This window comes from Medicago sativa, chromosome 8, assembly GCF_051527215.1.
Source record: "Medicago sativa cultivar Bolivia chromosome 8, Bolivia_mono, whole genome shotgun sequence".
In the NCBI taxonomy this organism is placed as follows: Eukaryota; Viridiplantae; Streptophyta; class Magnoliopsida; order Fabales; family Fabaceae; genus Medicago; species Medicago sativa.
In genome coordinates, this window is record NC_140756.1 from 53,897,013 (window position 1) to 53,919,043 (window position 22,031).

At 36.3% G+C, this 22,031-nt stretch overlaps 1 long non-coding RNA gene across 1 annotated transcript; it reads left to right on the top strand.

Annotated features, from left to right (window-relative positions):
- Positions 1–6,755: 6,755 nt before the first annotated feature.
- LOC146899548 (uncharacterized) lies at positions 6,756–20,648 on the top strand. Its single transcript, XR_015023372.1, has 2 exons — positions 6,756–7,323; positions 20,315–20,648. It is a non-coding gene; the product is annotated as an uncharacterized LOC146899548 (long non-coding RNA).
- Positions 20,649–22,031: the final 1,383 nt, after the last annotated feature.

A 22,031-nucleotide genomic window follows, 5' to 3' on the forward strand; every position in this document is an offset into this window, starting at 1 on the left:
GCACAATTAATAACGACTAATTTGATATTCAAGTAGTATAGAGTAAGGAAGAAGGTTTTTTTATTTTTTGAAAGAAGATTAAGGAAGAAGTTTAAAATTCATAGTATTTATTTTATATATTTAAAATTCTCCAAATTTAGTTTTAACAATATACTTTATGAAATCAATTTCATTTTAAAAATTATTTAAATTTTCCTTCAAAAAAAAATTATTTAAATTTATCATTCAAAGAATATAGCTTACATGGAAGAATTTGAATTCCAATCTAAAATTAGGTTATCTCAAAAAGATTCCTCATAAACACACTCAATCAATTTTTCTTCTTTTTTCTTCTAGAACTCATCCAATCTTACTTGAATCCATTAATGTCAAATATTCAATCGTTAATTACTACCATATTTCATTTATATGATGACACCTTTTTCCCCCTTCGATGTTCCAGATACAATGGTTTAGAATATTCCAATTCAAGTGGGCAAATTCGAAACCTAAATCATTTTATTTTTTTTGAAAGAACCTAAATGATATTCTTTAAAAGTATATATTGGAAATTCTTCCTTTTATTTAAAAAGGCATATGTTCCGAGTTTGAAAAATTGTTCCTGTGTTAAAAATTTTGGCCATCAATATGCCACTCATTGGAAAGTTTATTCTTTTCTAGATGTTTGGTACTTAGAATTTGCAACGTGTTTGTTGCAATAACAATGTAATTCTATTCCTTAAGTTGAACCTGAATCTGATTTGGATTATGATGTCATTCTGGTTTAATAACCTATATTCATTTGTTTACATACATTTCCATGGATAATAAGATGCTATGTTTTGCTCAAAAAAAAAAAAAAAAAAGATGCTATGTTACCGGTATATCGGGTAATTATAAAGTGCATTCTAGCTGTTATTGTTGTTAGATTAGATTTGACAGATATTGTCAAAGTTTATTCAATTTTGATTTGTTAAATATGATTTGGACACGATTTATTTTTTAAACGGATATGAAGATGTTACATTGTATGAGTAGTAAGACTAGACATGATATGATTAGGAATGACACCATTAGAGAGAGTGGGGGTAGCACTTATAGTAGAAAAGTTGGTAGAAAATAGGCTTAGATTGTTTGGACATGTAGAGAGAAGACCCGTAGATGCCGTTGTTAGAAGAGTAGATCAAATGGAGGAGAGTCAGGTTAAAAAAGGTAGAGGAAGACCTAAGAAAACCATTAGAGAAACCATTATAAAGGATTTAGAGGTCAATGAGTTGGATCCAAATATGGTTTTTGATAGAACACTCTGGCGTCATTTGATCCATGTAGCCGACCCCACTTAGTGGGATAAGGCTTGGTTGTTGTTGTTGTTGTTGTTCTTGTATGATCTCGGATCCGAGGTGGACAGACGATGGAGGTCGATCAAAGGGCGCGCGAAGTTAATGATGTACTTGCACACATTCAAATCCTGAGCAGATATATCTGGTCAACTTTTCCAAACGTTGCATTATAAACTTTATTCTTCCCCTTGGTAAGGTAGACGACATATGGCTACCCGTTTGCAGAACTACTAAGGTAAGAAAATATATGTGATGTACTTATAAGATTCATAGACGAAGTTGGAGCCTTTAGATGACCATTTAGGAATACCAATTCTTTTATGTTTCTATTACCTCTGAGAGAGTAAGACCCCACTCTAACAACCTTACGTAGGATTGACGACCCTACACCCGTATAATGTGTATAACCTTATTGTGATCAACATGTGCAACTCGACAATGAGGTTGAGTCTAAGGATGAAGACTGAGGATGAAGATTGTTGATATGTGTTTTAATTATTTTCCCTATATTCATAGTTTGTAATATTTGAGAAGTTTCTTACGCCCGGTATGATATATGGTCTGTAATATTATTTAAGGGGTGCCCTCAATATGGACCCATTTAAATAGGTTCAACAATGAACCTCTTTCCTAACCGGTTATAACAAGTCATGGACTTATGGTGTACTTCTTTCCTCTCCTCCATGACTATATTATTGCTGTTATGTTAAACTAAAGGGCTAACAATAATAATTGCAATCAACTTCAGTTCATTGGATAAAAAAATATTCACATTAATTGCTAGGGTATACACAAAGATGGTTGATGGTTAAAGTGACATCATCGTCAATTTAAATGCAATGTGGAGTATCATAGACTAGTCCTTTTGAACTAGTTGTTGACGACAATGAAAGTTGATGTATATTTTTCAATCAAGGTTAAGATTGTTAGTGTTGGTTGAAAATAAACATATTTAAGAAGTCTCACATTGCTTAGAATGAAAAAGAAATAGGAAGGCCAAACTTCAAAAACATCTTGGGGACAAATCATTGAGTCTCTTGGCTACAAGAAGAGATTCAATAAAAGGATAGAAATCACGAGTTTTCTTAGAGAGCTTGTTGAAGGCTAATTTCTTGTAACCCTTGTGTCTCTTTGTAAGAATCTCTTTGGTTCGAAGCGCGCCAGTCAGGGTCATGCTGTACTTAGAGATCTATTTGATTTGAAGCTTTGCCTTCTGTTATTCATGAGGATATTTTTTAGAGTCTGTTATGGTTTGTCAATCTTTGTTTCCCTTAGCTTCCTATCTTTTTCTCGCTTTCTTTTGGTCTTTTGAAGGTTTTGGTTTGGTTCCCATTTTTTTTTTTTTTACTTATTTTCCACTTTTTTTAATAATATTTATGAGTTAGGCGACATAGGATGGCATCTTGGAGGTGCCACCCTAGTTGGAATGTATGAGCATCCCCTTGATGTCGATCCTTTCTATCAGTTCATCAGAAAACAAATTGTAAGAAACTCTTTGATATGATTTGGAGAGATCTCTCTCCTACAGACTTAGGTCAAATTTGAGCCGAACTTGATGAACAAATATCATCGTGTTTTTTTTCTTCTTCTCTTTTATCTTTGGTTTGTTTGCTAATTGCTACTAATATTGCTTTATGCATCACAATACATTAAAATATTGGTGTGAGTTTTGATTCCAATTCGCAACACAAAACATAAAGTTTAAGTGCAGAAACATTATGATGTCTTTCCTAATGGTGGTCGTTTTATTAATCAATTCACTGTTGTTGCAATTGGAATGCTTAAGTTTTTTTTTTTTTCTTTTTTTACAGATAGATCGATTTTTACCCTTCATTGAATATTTTGTTACGAGCCAGCCATCTCTAAATTTGGAATTTTTTTTTTTATTTCATCCAAATGTGGAATTTTGGAAGGCTAGCTAATTAATAAAGTTGATTTCAGCGACATAAAATACAATATCTTCTATTTTCCTTAAATTCCTTTTCTTGTTATGAGACAAAAAATGTAGAAAAAACAAATTATGAGTGAAATCACTTTTAAATGGGAAATGTGGTTTAATGTAGAAAAAACAAATTATGAGTGAAATCACTTTTAAATGGGAAATGTGGTTTGTTTGTTTTACACGCACTTTATGTTCTTATTATATTATGGTGCAAAGGGCCCTTTGCCAGATAAAACCTAAGCTAAGATGCAATTTATGTCATGTAAATAACATACATGTCACATGGGTAGCCCCTCAGTTCCCCACTTATTCTCTCCTACAATCCAAATACAAGGATCTTAAAATAACCACTATCAAAACCCATTTTTTTAATTAAAGTCATTAGATGAGTTGATTTGATCAACCATATCTGCATTTTTTTTTAATATTTCAGACAAACATAGATATCAACACACCAAAAAATAAATAATAAAAAAAGAACGTTTTGGATGGACCATTAAGACACCCGGCCTCTCTAACATTATTTATACTAAAAAATCCCCCTCTTATGTATATGTTAATTTGATTCTAAAGTAGATCATACTTCGTTATAAAATAGTTGGCTTTTCATTTGTCTCAAATTATACAAACGGATATAGATAGACATATTTGTCATGTATTCCAAACGTTCTCTCTTTTTAGAACAAATCTTTTAAGAGAATTCGAGTTCAATTTCTAACTGAAATAATTATTAGCCATACTTTAGTTATCTTTCAATTGAACTTTGAATTACCATAAAAAGTGATCTACCGTGAAATAAGAGAAATCTCTCACACTACCATATGCCGCATTTCTCCCTCAAAAAAAAAAAAACCATATTGCCGCATCTCAATGTTCACTTGATTGTGTAGCTTGCATTCTTATTTAGTGAATGACAAAGACAAATGCGTTTTGTTTGTAATTATCCTTAGCAACTGAGTTAACTCTTATATTATAAAAGGAAAATTAACAAAGGCGTGAGACACATCAGATGAGGAATTTAGTGAATGACAAAGACAAATGCGTTTTGTTTGTAATTATTCATTTTAGGTATAAAAGAGGACCAAAGAGAAAAAGAGTGGAATAGAAACTAAAAACGAATGCTAACAAACCCGAGGAAGGAATCTTTAATGCCAAAATTTTATTTACTCATAAAAGAAAGAAGTGAGAAGATTTACCGATTCAGAATTGACACCAATCACAATCTTTAATTAGATCATCAAAATTCAAATAATAATTTATTCAACCCATCCAGACCGAACCAATAAATATAGAGACCTAAAACTAAATTTGAAATGAGAACTTTTAAAAACTAACAACTAATCAATTTAAGGTCTTTTTTTGTCAAAAAAAAAAAAATTTAGGTTTTTTGAACCTAGTTAATTTTTACAATATAAAACAACACTAAAATAAATATTAAATACGTTCACACGATTGATTAAATTTTTCTCTAAAAATATGATTAATATTTTAATAAATTATAATTAGTAGCAAAATTAATGAATAAAATTTATATCACATATTCTAAAATAATTAATAATATTAATAAAACTAAAACAATTAATTTAAATTTGATAAAACAAACTATAAATTAAATTAAAATAATAAATTTGAGGCTTAACCAATTAATGCTGAAACTTCAATCTAACATTCCAATCTTTCCTTATGAGTTTTCCTCAAAAAAAAAAAAAAAACTTTCCTTATGAGTTGCCGTAATCTCCTCGTGAGTTTTTTTTTTTTTTGAAGGATAATCTCCTCGCAAGTTAACATGTGCAGATCATCATTCAACGTATAGTCGTGAACTAAACTTTTTGAGTCACTTTCCACAATTATATTTCAGACATTGTCACCCTACACAAGCTCCACTAATTCCATGCAACATTGCTCACATCTAAGTAGTAAACGCATCACATTTACCAATTTTATGAGAATATTCCTTGATAAAACGCTCACTTGCATCCCATATTATCCCTCCACACACGACGACCAACTATACTTCCAATATGCTTAGTATGCTCAATATCTGATTGCATGTGAGTGATTTTTGTTGCGTAGTTTGTTTGTTATGCTCAATAGTCAATATCCATAGCAAGTTTTAGGATTAGGATTATATAGGATTGTTTAGTTTTTGAAAATTATCCTTGAATAGAGTCATATTATATACTACAAGAAATCATGCATTTAGCCAGGGAATTATGCCAGGAGCAAGAACTCCTGGCAAATTTACCAGGGATAACCCCTGGCATATTTCGTGGCAAATTGTAGGGCAGGAAAGCAAATTTGAAATCACGTGATCTTGGCAGCAAAGAGACCGCAAGATCAGTCTTTTGTCAGCAGTTGCGAGGGCTTTTGCGTTGGGACGCCCCTGGCAAATGGGAAAGCAGATTCTGAGTTGACATGTCTTACACACACTACCCATAAAATATAATATTATCCAATATTTCTTTTTGAACAAATAAAAAAATGTTACCAACACTTCATTAATAACTTTCATAGTCTCGTTCTCTATTTCTCTCTCTCTCTCTCACACCAGAAAACTCACCGAACAAAATGGATCGGCAGCAACCATCACCACCGTTGCCGCCACCATCACCACCGTCATGCATCATCCTCATCACACCTCTCAGAAGTAGAGATCAATTCCACAAACAATCAATCGATCGCAAAAGCAGAAACATAGCTATTCACCACACGATTGTTCTTTCTCCCTTCACAACCACAAATAATCACTTCGATTCTTCGTTCAGTTCACAACGTCGATTCATAGCTCAATTCATCAGCATCCCATTCGTTGCACAATTTCATTTTAGGTTCGTGATTTTGTTCTATTTAATTAAATTTGAGAAAAGTCATAATTTGTGTTTTTGTGTACATGTTGTAATTTATTGATTTTTTATTTTGTTCTTCTTTATTCATTCATTTGTTATTCATATGCTTTTGCTGAATCTTAGTTATCATCAATTTCGGAAACCGCCACCGTCGAGCATCTTCAGATTGCAGCTCCAACGACCAAAGGGCAATATCGTTTCTCTCATTCTATCTCTCTCTTTGAGACCATAACTTGGTAACTCTCCCTTACTCTTCTTCCTTTTTCTTTTCAATGTATTATTGTGTTGCATATTAGGTGTTTGATACTTTGTCTCGATAAAAACTGACCTTGATTTTCAATGAAATTTTGTGCAGCGATGCTTTATAATGCTGAAAATTGATTTAAATTAATGTAGTTGATTGGCTTTAATCGTGAAAAACCTTGATGTCGGAGCATGAATTGTGGTCCCAGGCCTTATTTTATGGTTATTATGAAACGTTTGGTTTTTCTCATTGTGATGAAATCTGTTCTTGATATGTTTTCTTATTATGAAACGTTTTGAACTACTTTCATCATCGAACTCGTTAATTTAATTTTTCCAATTGCGCGATTTAGCTTGTTTGTGTATGATCGTTGTTGTTGTTAAAGTTGCAATTTGTTTATCGAAGAGTAACATTTTTTTTTGTATTATGTTGCTTACGATAGTTTTTTTTTGTATTGTGTTGCTTACGACAGTTTGGAAGTTCTGTAATTTGAAAATTTGATGGAGAGTAGTGTGAATGGTTTATTGAATTTTAAGTATGATTTAAATGATGTCTAGTTTATTCCTTTTACTTTATTTGTTCGATGGAATCTTCTGTCTGTTAGGAACTCATTGCCAAGGTTTTAAATTATGGTCTTGACCGCATCTTATTTGATGATTACTAAATTGGTTTATTTTTGCTTCAATTTTATTTGTGATTCGAGATGTTGGAAAAAAAATTGGTGGTGCTGAAGTTTTGTCTGGTGGCACAGCAGCTGTTTTAGCTCTTTTGAGGGCCGGTTTTTGTCTGTTTTGGCGATAGGACTTGCTGGTGTAGCCGCTGGTTGGGTTTGGCAGCCGCTTGAGGTTTTCTTGCAGCAGAAGGCGTGGTTTCTGGTGTGGTTTTAGGGGAATAGCAGTTGTTCATTTTCCGGTTATACTGCAGCTGGCTTGAAGGATGATATGGCAAATTTATGGCTATTAGAATGAAAAGGTATAAAACATTATCAAGTGTGCGTTTGTACAATTTCTTTTACATTGTGTTAGTTATCCAATAGAGAAACTAGGATAGCATTGTTGCAAGAGGACTGTCTCACATAATGCTCAACTTTGTTTCAATATGGATTTTGAGAGTTCTATGTCTGTGAGTGTATAGGGCTGGAATTGTGTTTTCTTGGTGTTTAAAGAAATGTGCTAGAGTTAATGTATGAGCGATGAGTGATAAGTGTTCAAAAGTGATATATTTCATATGGTAGTTTAGGCATTTTAGTGACTTGTTTTGCAAGATTCTCCATGAAAACTCCAAATGTTATGCAAATATGTCATTTATGCTTTTGAACCTTATTCTACCCTTTTTGTGCAGGAAAATACAAGCAAGGAGCAAGAAACGTCAAAGTTCAAAGCCATACGCTATTAGCGTGATCAAGAGATGCCAAAGTCCAGAGAGATACGCCAATAGCGTACCTGGAGCGAAATCCTGGAGCACTCTTGAAGAATACGCTATTAGCGTATACTGAGCTATTAGCGTACAAGCTCCAGAGAGCTACGCCATTAGCGTACCTGGAGCGAAGCTGGTCATGAAGAAAAACGCTATTAGCGTGAGATACGCTATTAGCGTAAATGCTCCAGAGAGCCACGCCATTAGCGTAGCTGGAGCGTAGAAGCAGGGCAAGACCAACGTGGCACAATCCCATTGGCCACAAACTTAAACCGCCACACTGCGCTATTAGCGTATATTTCGCTATTAGCGCAGGTGTAAAAACACAGCCCATTTAAATAGCATTCTTACCTCTCTTTTAGGTCATTCACTATTCCATTGATATTTTCATACATTCTAAGAGAGAGGTCAGAGCTATTTCCAAGAGAGAAACACAAAGCAAGTGGTTTAGGAGTTGATTCAACTCAAGATCACTTTGGACACGAAGGATCTTGACATGGAATCTTCATCTTTCCTTCATCCTTTGCATAGTATACATGTCTATGTGTAGCTATCATCTACTTTGTAGTATTGAGGTAACAAACAAGCTATTATGTAATTTTTTGATCTTTTAATGTATAAGGTTCTAGCGTAATGATTCAATATTGTTGTTATTCTTATGTTTAATGCTTTCAATGAGATTCAAGATGATTTGGACACGAACTCTTGAATCTAGAACTAGAATAACAATCTATCTTAAGTTATATCATTCTTGACAAGTTTGTAAACCTTTGATAATTACTTTTAATCAAGAATTTAATGCTTTCAGATACTTAATCAGGCTGGACACGGTCGATTAAGTTATCCGATCGACTTTGTTATCGTTTAAGGGATTTGGACACGAATGTTTGAACGCTAACTTAGAAATAACGATGTTGCTTTGGACACGAAGGATGTTGTAGAAATGATTGTAATAATATTGGTTATAAAGCTAGAGTCTGTTAATCGATCGAGAGATTGCTGCTGTTATGCTTGCTCATTATCTTATACCGCAAGCAAAATAGTTCGATCTCCTCTCGTTTTTACTTTTATGTCATCTTTGGATATAGTGTTACAAACAAACATTTTATAAAGGATACCTTAATGTGAAAGATTGTGAAAATGCTTATGATTTAACGCAACTCCCTGTGGAAAACGATCCTATATATACTCACGTATACATAGTTATATGACATGTGGAACCAACTACATTAAAATGGCGCCGTTGCCGGGGAGTAGCGGATTTTAAATTATAAGTTTTGAAACAATTTTATCATGTTAAGTCAATTTTACACAAAATTCTTTCATGCATATACTTATACACTTATATCATTCATTATTTTTTATGCTAACCACCTAGTATAGTCCTTGTGGACTTTGTTTATGCGAGGTACCATTTCTAAAGACGACCTTCAATTTGATCCTGAGATTGAGAAAACTGCTCGGTTACTTAAGGCACAAGCAAAGGAAGCTAAGAGACTAGCAAGGCTGGCTCAGCCGGACTCATCTAGTTCTATTCATACTCCTTCGGGTTCGGTTCATACACTATCTCCGAGTGGTTCTCTACACTTGACTCCACCATCATCACCGAAAAGGGAAACAAGTGAAGTTATGGCTAATGAAAATCAAGATGAGAATGCTCTCCCATGTTGGGTTAGTCCAAGAAGGCTTGCTAGCCTTGGTAATCAAAATACCAAGCAAGTCGAGTTGAAATCGGGGTTGATACATTTGATTACTCAAAACCCTTTCACTGGAATGGATCATGAAGACCCTTACAAGCATCTCACAAACTTCTATGTTACCACCGGTACTCTTGGTATGAAGGAAGATGAGGAAGAGAACATGTTTTGCAAATTATTTCCTCATTCTTTAATTGGTAAGGCTAAGGAGTGGTACTTAGATCAACCTACTTCTTTAATGAAAAATTGGCCTGAACTACAGAAAATGTTTCAAGAGAGGTTCTTTCCGGAGGATAGGCATCTTGAAGCTAAAACATCAATCACAACTTTTTCTCAAGGCCAAAGTGAGTCTCTATGTGAAGCTTGGGAGCAATACAAATCTTTGCTTAGGAATTGTCCGAAGCATGGTTATGATAGCCAAATGCAACTCTACCTTTTTCGTCAAGGGCTTCAAGACATGTCCAAGACAATGTTAGATGCAAGTGCAGGCGGATCTATAGCTTTGAAAAATCCAGCTGATGCTGTTAAGATCATAAACCAAATGGCTCTCAACAATAGAAAGTCATCTCACAACCGGAATCCTCAACAACGGAAAGCCGGTATCCTTGAACTAGAAGCAAATGATGCGGTTTTGGCCAAAAATAAGCTTCTCACTCAACAAATGGAAGCTATGCAAAAGGAGATGAGAGCTATGCCAAAACAAATTCTCGAATCTCTCATGAAAGAAGGAGGAACATCTCAAGTTAACACATGTGAGCTTTGCACGGAAGATCATCCCACCGGCTATTGTCCCACACCTGGTTCTTTTGAAGAAGAAGAGGTAAATTATGTGGGAAACCAACAACAAAGACCTAACCAACCACAACAAGCCGGAACCTCACAACAAGCCCAAAATCCGGGTACTTCCAACTTTCAAGGAAGATATCCGGGTAACCAAAACTTTCAAAGACCATGGAGAACCCCTTACAACAATAACTACCAATATCCACAATCCAACTTCTACCAACAACCGTACCCTCAATTCCAACAACCTTTCAATAACCAATATCAATTCCCACCACAAAATAACCCCCAACAACCTAACAATTCCCAAAGCACCGACGAGACTTTGAAGCAATTTATACAAATGTCAATGGCTAATCAGAAGAATACCGACACGTCAATCAAAGGCCTTGAAACGCAAGTTGGTCAATTAGCACAACAAATGGCTCAAGGTAATCCGCAAGTGGGAACTTTCACCGCCAACACTCAACCAAATCCTAAGGAGCATAACAAAGCATAGCAGTCGAAAGCTATTGCGACACGGAGTGGTGATCGGTAAAGGGGTAGGTGAAGAGATTGTTGTTGAAAAGAAGGATGAAGAAGTTGTTAATGAGGAGGATCTAGTGAAGTTCGAGGAGGATGTTGTGGAGATAGAGAAGGATGTGTACATAAAAAATAAAGAAGAATTAGTTGAAAAAGAAAAAAATGAAAAAAGAGAACTAGTTGAACAAGAGGAGATGGAGAGAAAGAAGAAAGATGTGGGGCAAGATAAAGGCAAGAAAAAAGAAGTTGAGAAGCAAGTGGTGGCTCAACGCTTACCATACCCACATGCTCCATCGAAGAAAGATAAAGAGCGGCAATACGTAAGGTTTCTTGAACTCTTTAAGAAGTTGCAAATTGATATACCATTCTCAGAAGCCTTGGAGCAAATGCCGGTCTATGCTAAATTCATGAAAGACATCCTTTCCAAGAAGAGAAGAGTCAATGATGAAGAGACTATCTAAATTGATGCCAATTGTAGTGCTAATATTCAAAGAAGGTTGCCTAAGAAAGAGCAAGATCCGGGAAGAGTCACTCTACCGGTAGCTATTGGCACAACACATGCAGGTAAAGCACTACTTGATCTTGGATCAAGCATAAATCTCATGCCTTTGTCCGTTGCCAAAAGAGTTGGTGACCTTTGTATAAAGCGGACTAGGATGATGTTGCAATTGGCCGACAAATCCTTTGCAAAACCACTAGGTATGGCCGAAGATGTTCTTGTAAAAGTGGACAAATTTATTTTTCCGGCTGACTTTGTGGTTATGGATGTCGAAGAAGATGAGGATGTGCCTATCTTAATGGGAAGGAATTTCATGCAGACGGCTCGGATGATGATTGATCTTGATGATAATATCATGATGGTTAAGGTAAATGATGAAGATGTTACTTTCAACATCCGGGAAGCCTTGAAGTACTCAAAAGACAAGGGTGCATGCTTCAAAATGGATGCAACCGAAGAAGTCATCTTGACTACTCGGAAGCAATTGCACAAGAGAACACCCCTTGAGAGTGCTTTGGTGGACGCACTCAATGCTATTGATGAAGATGAAGCAAGAGACATTGAAGAGTGTTTGAAGGAGCTAGATTCCTTGAAGGAGATTCTTCCTAATCAAGCCATACTTGAAGATTTGAAAGAAGAATCCAAGGAAGAAGCAAAAGTTGATGACACCAAGGTAGAATTAAATGTTTTACCATCTAATTTGAAATATGTTTTTCTTGAGAAAGATGGTACAAAACCGGTGATCATTAGTAGCTCCTTGTCCATCAATGATGAAACAAAGTTGGTAGAGGTCCTCAAAGCCAACAAGGAAGCGATAGGGTGGAAGTTATCCGACTTGAAAGGGATAAGTCCATCTTATTGTATGCACAAGATTATGATGGAAGAAAACTACAAACCGGTAGCACAACCGCAACGCCGCTTAAATCCAAACATGAAAGAGGTGGTGCGAAAGGAAGTAGTGAAGTTGCTTGAAGCCGGCATGATCTATCCTATCTCGGATAGTGCTTGGGTAAGCCCGGTTCAAGTAGTTCCCAAGAAAGGAGGAATGACGGTGATCACTAATGATAAAGATGAGTTGATCACAACTAGAACCGTCACCGGATGGAGGATGTGTATCGATTATAGAAGACTTAATCAAGCAACAAGGAAGGATCACTTCACATTGCCCTTCATGGATCAAATGCTTGAAAGACTCTCCGGTCAATCCTTTTATTACTTCCTAGATGGTTATCCCGGTTACAATCAAATTGTCGTGAACCCAGATGATCACGAGAAGACGGCTTTCACTTGCCCCTTTGGTATTTTTGCTTATCGAAGAATGCCATTTGGCTTGTGTAATGCACTCGCAACTTTTCAACGGTGTGTTCAAGCAATCTTCTCCAATTTAAGTGGTAAATGCATGGAGGTGTGCATGGATGATTTCTCAGTTTTTGGATCATCATTTGATATGTGTTTGAATAGCTTGGATACCGTGCTGAAGCGGTGTATTGAAACTAGCTTGGTGCTCAATTGGGAGAAATGTCATTTCATGGTTACCGAGGGTATTGTCCTTGGTCATAAGATTTCTTCAAAGGGTATCGAGGTAGACCAAGCAAAGGTCGATGTTATTGGAAAGCTTCCACCACCGGTGAATGTCAAAGGTGTTCGGAGTTTTCTTGGTCATGCCGGGTTTTACCGGAGATTCATCAAAGACTTCTCAAAGATAGCAAAGCCTATGAGCAACTTGCTCAACAAAGATAAGTCTTTTATTTTTGATAATGAATGTCTTTTTGCATTTGAAACTTTGAAAGAAAGATTGACCACTGCACCAATAATCATTGCTCCTAATTGGGACTTAAATTTTGAATTAATGTGCGATGCAAGTGATTATGCTGTTGGTGCGGTCTTGGGTCAACGTAAGGACAAAATTTTTCATGCTATTCACTATGCAAGTAAGGTTTTAAATGAGGCACAAATTAATTATGCCACCATTGAGAAAGAGTTACTTGCAATAGTTTATGCAATAGAGAAATTTCGTTCTTACCTTGTAGGTTCGAAAATTGTTGTCTATACTGACCATGCAGCTATCAAGTATCTCCTCACTAAGTCCGACTCAAAGCCAAGGCTCATCCGATGGATGTTGTTGCTTCAAGAGTTTGACTTGGAGATCAAAGATAAGAAAGGCACGGAGAATCTTGTAGTTGATCACCTTTCAAGGTTGACAAACAATGAGGTGACAAAGAATGAACCAGAAGTTCGCGAAGAATTTCCCGATGAAAGGTTGCTTGCAATCAATTTGAGACCTTGGTTTGCCGACATGGTGAACTACAAAGCAACTGGGTTCATTCCAAAAGATTATGAATGGCAACAACGCAAGAAGTTCCTCCATGATGCTAATCACTATGTGTGGGATGAGCCATACTTGTTCAAAATTGGAGCGGACAATCTCTTGCGTAGGTGTGTGGATGATGAAGAGGCAAAGAAGATCATATGGCGATGTTACAATTCACCCTATGGAGGTCACTTCAACGGGGAAAGAACCGCCACAAAGGTACTTCAATCCGGGTTCTATTGGCCAACTCTTTTCAAAGATGCCAATATGCATTGCAAATATTGTGATGAGTGTCAAAGAACCGGATCAATGTCAAAGAGAAATGAGATGCCTCTACAAATCATCCTTGAAGTGGAAGTGTTCGATTGTTGGGGCATAGATTTTGTTGGCCCTTTTCCTTCATCATATTCCAATGAGTACATCTTGGTAGCTGTTGATTATGTTTCAAAGTGGGTGGAAGTCGTAGCATCGCCTAAAGCCGATAGCAAGACGGTAGTGAAGTTCCTAAAGAAGAATATTTTCACCCGGTTTTGTACACCAAGAGTTCTCATTAGTGATGGAGGGTCACACTTTTGCAACGCACAACTTGCCAAAGCCTTAGATCACTATGGAGTCAAGCACAAGGTAGCATCACCTTATCATCCGCAAACAAATGGACAAGCCGAAGTTTCCAACCGGGAGGTCAAACGGATACTTGAGAAGACGGTCTCTACATCTCGGAAGGATTGGTCGGCTAAACTTGATGAAGCTTTGTGGGCATATAGGACTGCTTACAAGTCTCCTATAGGTCTCACTCCCTTTCAAATGGTCTATGGCAAATCTTGTCACTTACCGGTTGAGCTTGAACACAAAGCATTTTGGGCACTAATATTCCTAAATTTTGATCAAGAGAAAGCCGGTGAAAGACGAAAAGTTCAAATGCATGAGCTTGAAGAAATGAGAAATCAAGCTTATGAGTCTTCAAAGCTTTACAAAGAACGAACCAAGAAATATCATGATAAGAAGATCATTCAGAGACAATTCATGCCGGGGCAAATGGTGTTGCTTTTCAATTCAAGACTAAGACTTTTTCCGGGCAAATTGAAGTCTAAGTGGTCCGGACCTTTCATTGTTAAAGAGGTCAAACCATATGGAGCTGTTGAACTTGAGGATCCAGTCACAAAAACCAGCTGGACAGTTAAAGGGCAAAGGCTTAAGCCCTATTTCGGTGGTGAAATTGATCGGAGTATGTCGACGATTTCACTAATCGAACCATGATTTCTTCAAGACAAATGTGTCGAGCTCATGACGTAAAACAAGCTCTTGCTGGGAGGCACACCCAGTTTTGTAAGTATTTTTATGTTTATTGCATATAGTAGTAGTAGTACATAAGCATTGAAAGCAAAAATGAAACAACTTTGAAAAACTGATCCTGAAGCCTCACGCCATTAGCGTAATTTTCGCTATTAGCGTGGAAGCTCCAGAGAGCTGCGCTAATAGCGTAGTTTTGGCGTGTTGAAAAAAAAATTGTGGGCCCAAGGGGAATAACTCCCCTTAACTTCTCAAACCCACATTCTTTCCCCTTTTCACGGTTACACTTCTCATTCTCACAAAAACACACACAAATACTTCTCTCTCTCTCTCACACACTAACCCTAAAAATCAAACCCATTTCAATTCAAGTCAAGCATTCATTCTCTGCATCAATTTTCTTCTTGCATTTGCTTTCTCTTCATTGATTAACAGGTTTGATCCTCCTTTCCTTTCCTTGTTTTTAATTTGAAAAAAAAAATCCATGCTTGGACATGATTAGCAATGGTTAGGTTAGGGTTAGAGTTTTACAATGTGATTAGAGATTGTTCTTCATTGATATTAGTTTGAAAAGGAACAAGAATCATAACCCACATGCAACAAACATTCATCTTTTGAATTTGACCCATTTTGTATAAAGTTGAAAAATAAGGGTTTTTGAATGATTTGTATGCAAATGTTGTGATTTTGATTCCTTTTCATGATTCTATTGTGTTGTTGAGACATAGGGTGAAAATTAGGGTTGAAATATGCTGGTTTGTGCTGTCAAATTTTGAAAATTTGAAAATTGCAGGAACGAAGAAATACGCTAATAGCGAAATCTACGCTAATAGCGAAATTTTTCCAGAAAATTTCGCTATTAGCGTGGCAGGCGCTATTAGCATGGTTCTTCAGACTTGCCCAGATTTTCAAAATTTTTGATGTTTTTAAATGATCAATTCCAGTTTGTGCTAATTTTTTCTATACAATATGTTGGTATTTCCTGGTTATTTTGCAGATGGCACCTAAGAACCAAGAAAAAATCACCGGGACCAAACGTCCTAGAGACAAAGGTGCCTCAACATCTGCTGCACCCAGTATCCCTAACCGTTTTCCCACACCAGCCCACTCTGCCAGGTTCAAAAAGATGGCACAATATAAAACCTGGCATGAGAAGACCTTTGATATCAACCCCGTTGGCCCAAACCTACATATGTTGCGCATGTTTACTAAACGCAAATGGGATAAGCTCTTCTATCCTGCAACCGAGATTAACACTGACCTGGTGAGGGAATTTTATTGCAATGCTGTTCCTGATGCCTCACCCACCACCCTTGCTGATGCTTTTTTCCTGGACTTCCCATGTGAGAGGGAAGCAAATCCCATTTGATAGGGATTCAATTAATGATTTCCTCGACAATCCCTTAGACCTTGAGCCATCACATGATCCAACCATGCCTACCTTGTGTACTTATGCTAAGAGAAATGCTCAAGGAAGCTGGAAGTATGAGCAGATAGAGAGGGATATTATGCTGAAAGGTAGGTACTTTGTGAGGAAAGACAACGGAGAGATCAGACATGCACTAACCAAAGAGATGATCGCAGAAGCATGTTTAGTTTTTCAGTTTTTAGTCCATAATGCTTTACCCAGAGCCCACACTTCTGATGCCCCAAAGGCTGTTATCCCACTTATTTGGTGTATCATGAAAGGAGTGCAGGTCGACATTGCTCGGATCATAGCTAATGAGATGAAGCAGGTGGCTTTAAAGTGTGCTACCGGTGCGAAGAAGGTTGCTTTGTTCTATCCGGGACTTATCATGGGCTTGCTAAAGGACAATGGAGTGACCATTTCTGGACCCCTTGATGAAGACATAGAGGGCACCATCACTGACACTGCCATTGCTACCTGGGAGAAGAGAGAGCAAAGGGCAGCCCAGTATCACTTTTCTGATGATGAGGGTGGCCCATCTGAGCCTAGTACTTTTGATTTTGCTGGTTTTCAAACTTTCATGCTAGAGCAGCAGATGCACAACCAGTATGTGCGGGACCAGAACAGCTTCATAATGGATCAGAATGAGGCAATTTATAGGAGCAACATGGGCATTCATCAGGACCTTTATAATGCTCACATGTATCCGGGAAATGCTGATTACCCGGTTATGACACCTGACCAGTACCAGAGCTATGTTCACTGGCCTGAGGGCAGGCCAGGTCCTTATGTGGGGGTGGCAGATGTTGTGGATGTTGAGGCTACACCTGATGATGCTGGTGATGATGTGGATGTGGATGTGGATCTTGACATGGACGACGCAGATGATGATCAGTGACCATTCATTGGGTTTTTAGTGATGTTTTTATTTCTGCTTTCGAACTCTATGCTTTTTATTTTATGTTGGAACTTATGTTAATTTGGTTGTATTTTGTACTCTTCGAGCACTGTGGTTTTTAGTGCTCGATTTGATACTTTGTTACTTTATGTTTTGGTTTAATAACTTATCTTGTGGGTTTTAACTTATGTTTTGGATGAATAATTTTTGTTTAAATCTTGCTTGTGTCTCTCAAAAGAAAATTGCTCATGAACAATAAATTTTAAAGTGCTCCATGGAGCCATGTTTGAGCAAAAGCAGGTGAGTGATAATGATATTACTTGTGAGAAAGCGTAAAGCCAAGGTATTGGTTTCCTGTTATTCTAGGTTTTAATAAGAATTTGAAACTTGTACTTTGCACAAAATATATCTCATTTAATTCTTGTCATAAACATAAATATTTTTGAACCACTTAGTACTTAACATAAATGCGAGGTAGCTTCAATCTGTTGTATATATATGCTGGAGACCGATAATCACCGTCTAACTTGTTTTAGTTATGTTAAATCTGATAATTATTTTGAATTGTTTGAAAGCATGGAAAGGATCAAGGCACTTTTTGAATTGAGATTAACCGAATTGACCACATAAAGCCTACCTGTGAGAAGAGCGAGTATCTGATACCCCAATCTGAGCCAAATGAATCAAGTCCTCAAACATGAATTGTCAATATTCATAAGCACAATGCTCATTGAATTTGCCTGAAATTTTTCAAAAATCCAGTTCATGCTTGACTCTTATAGGACTTTGATATTTTTACTTTGTTGAACCCTTAACCTTATTGTACTTTGTCCCTTGCCTTAGGATAGGGGAACATTCAATTAGAGTTTTGTTGTATTCAAGTTGGCGAGAAAAGGAGGCATTATATGTCAAGTTTCTGGTGAAATTGTTAAAATAACCTGACAACATTGAACCAAAGAAAAAGTTGTACATTTGAAAAAGAAAAGAAAAGAAAAGAAAAAGAAGAAAAAGAAAGAAAAATCAAAAATAGAATAAGTTGTCAAGGTTATTGGTTAGATTGTTAATCACCAAAGGTTGTAATTATTGGTATGGAAGATTATGGATTTCAAGTTGTGTTACAAAGAATGTTCCTCTTTGATAGGCTTTCTGATCAATTGCCCCACATATGACATTTCTTTTGTAGCCCGGCCAAATTATAACCCTTGAAAGACCTTTTGATCCATGCTTTTGTGCTTTTTGAGACGATATTTGGATGGACACCTAACTTAATCAGGATGTTAGCATGATTGTTGGATGTGCGTTCATTGCCCTCGCTTATTGTTATCATAGTATTTCATTTACTTTTAAAGAAGTGTGTTAGGTGTGGTTCATAGATAGTTATGTTTATGTTTTGAAGTTTATGATGTATAGTTTGTGCTTAGGACATATTTCATATTCTTAGTTTGCATCTAGAGTAGCGGAGGACTTCATGCTTGCCCGCGCGATCATATTTGAATCACCATTTGAAAAAATTTTGTTTTGAATTGTTTGACACCGTATTGAAAACCTTGTCCAAAGCCTTGTTAGTTTCTTTTTCGATTGATTTGTTTGAGGACAAACAAAAAGCCAAGTTGGGGAGAGTTTGATAAGTGTTCAAAAGTGATATATTTCATATGGTAGTTTAGGCATTTTAGTGACTTGTTTTGCAAGATTCTCCATGGAAAACTCCAAATATTATGCAAATATGTCATTTATGCTTTTGAGCCTTATTCTACCCTTTTTGTCCAGGAAAATACAAGCAAGGAGCAAGAAACGTCAAAGTTCAAAGCCATACGCTATTAGCGTGATCTACGCTATTAGCTTGATCAAGAGATGCAAAAGTCCAGAGAGATACGCCAATAGCGTACCTGGAGCGAAATCCTGGAGCACTCTTGAAGAATACGCTATTAGCGTATACTGAGCTATTAGCGTACAAGTTCCAGAGAGCTACGCCATTAGCGTACCTGGAGCGAAGCTGGTCATGAAGAAAAACGCTATTAGGGTGAGATACGCTATTAGCATGAGATACGCTATTAGCGTAAATGCTCCAGAGAGCCACGCCATTAGCGTAGCTAGAGCGTAGAAGCAGGGCAAGACCAACGTGGCACAATCCCATTGGCCACAAACTTAAACTGCCACACTGCGCTATTAGCGTATATTTCGCTATTAGCGCAGGTGTAAAAACACAGTCCATTTAAATAGCATTCTTACCTCTCTTTTAGGTCATTCACTATTCCATTGATATTTTCATACATTCTAAGAGAGAGGTCAGAGTTATTTCCAAGAGAGAAACACAAAGCAAGCGGTTTAGGAGTAGATTCAACTCAAGATCACTTTGGACACGAAGGATCTTGACATGGAATCTTCATCTCTCCTTCATCCTTTGCATAGTATACATGTCTATGTGTAGCTATCATCTACTTTGTAGTATTGTGGTAACAAACAAGCTATTATGTAATCTTTTGATCTTTTAATGTATAAGGTTCTAGCTTAATGATTCAATATTGTTGTTATTCTTATGTTTAATGCTTTCAATGAGATTCAAGATGATTTGGACACGAACTCTTGAATCTAGAACTAGAATAACAATCTATCTTAAGTTATATCATTCTTGACAAGTTTGTAAACCTTTGATAATTACTTTTAATCAAGAATTTAATGCTTTCGGATACTTAATCAGGCTGGACATGGTCGATTAAGTTATCCGATCGACTTTGTTATCGTTTAAGGGATTTGGACACGAAAGTTTAAACGCTAACTTAGAAATAACGATGTCGCTTTGGGCACGAAGGATGTTGTAGAAATGATTGTAATATTATTGGTTCTAAAGCTAGAGTCTGTTAATCGATCGAGAGATTGCTGCTGTTATGCTTGCTCGTTATCTTATACCGCAAGCGAAATAGTTCGATCTCCTCTCGTTTTTACTTTTATGTCATCTTTGGATATAGTGTTACAAACAAACATTTTATAAAGGATACCTTAATGTGAAAGATTGTGAAAATGCTTATGATTTAACGCAACTCCCTGTGGAAAACGATCCTATATATACTCACGTATACATAGTTATATGACATGTGGAACCAACTACATTAATGAGCTAATTGTTGTGCATTTTATGAAGTGTCAAAGGAAATTTAAGAGATTGTAATTACTCTTCATTGTGAAGATTGAAGATTGTTATAAGAGCCAAGGCGTCTTCACAATCCATTGCTGCAACTAGGTTGTCTGATTCTGTTTTTCAATTTTAATTATTTATAGAAGTATTGTATGATTTTGTTTTTAGCTATCAATGAACTTTAGATGATTATATGAGAGCAGGGGAATAGTGACCAATTAGTTGAATACTAATTTATGCTAAGATTAGTGTCTGTTTATGTGCTACTAGTGCTGAATTTTTTCTTTGATTTTAATGGATTTGCAGATAAGAGATATGACATAATCATGTTTTATTGTTAGAGTGTTATTTAGTACTCCCTCTGGTCACATTTATAAGCAAAAAATGACTTTTTAGATACATTAAATAATTAATGTATTCGGTCACATTTATGGGTTAGATACATTAATTATTAGATGTACCTAAAAAATTGTTTTTTGCTTATAAATGTGACCGGTGGAAGTATCTTTCAAATGAACTTCTTTATCATTATGGGCCATGTCGCCAGCTATTTAACTATTGATATTCACTATGCAACCTGTTTGAACAATTGCATTATTCATTAAAATAATTTAAATAGATAAAAAGTGCTAATAAAATTGTTCAAATTTTATTTCTTTAACTACTTTTTCTAAAACAATTAAATTAAAAAACGTTTTTTTTTAAATTTAAAATGTTTTTTAAATTTATTTTAATTATTAAATTTTAATATTTTGATTTTTTTAAACAAATAAAAAACGTTTTTTAAAAAAAATTCGTACACAATTTGCCGGGGGTTAACCCCTTGCAATGTCCCTGACATGTTTTGAAAATGACTGATGTGATGCTGACACAGTCTGCAAAAGCCTGACCAGAATGCGTCAGAAAAGCCTGTAATCATGCAGACACAATTTGCCAGGGGTTGAGCTAGGGCCTGTGCCAGGAGCGCATTTTGCCAGGAGCTAAACCCCTGGCAAGACAATTTGCGATGAGCAGATTTGCTGGTGATTCTGATCCTGGCAAAACCCCTGACAAACGTTCAATTGCCAAGGCTTTTTGCATTTTGGCAGGGCTTCTGCCTCTGGCAAAATGCAACATTTCTTGTAGATGCCACTTCCACAGGTCTCGGAACGATACCATAAACAAAGTATTATATTCTATGTCATGAAGATCAATTGTATTTGTATGCTAGCTCCTTATGATTATTAAACAACCACTCTCTTCAAGAAAGGTAATAAAATGAATCAATTATTTTCGATGGAACAAGTTTATGTTTAAGCCATGGCATGAGATGCAGTGGACATTCCTAGACTCCATTTGCTACGCCTTTGATTGGTTAATAGATTTTCATGCGCCATCAATCAGATGAACATTCATTTTCTGAGGTTTTTCGTCACTCCCATAAGAGCATTGAAACACGTTAAAATATTCTATATGACACGTTGGATTTTTGAATGTTTTAATATTAGAACTCCGATTTGAGAAGCACAAAAGCTTGAAAGGAGCATGTCAAAGATTCAGATTCTAAGAGCACAACGTGTTCGAAATGATATCTACCAAAACTATAAAAGTAGTAATAAATATGTGAGTGTTGTTGGAAATATTAAGAGTAAATTAGAATTTTGGATAGGTAGGAAAGAAAGAAGAGAGTTTTGTTGTGCCGTGGCCGAAACCACCGCCCTGAAAGCAAATTTCCGGTGGACCT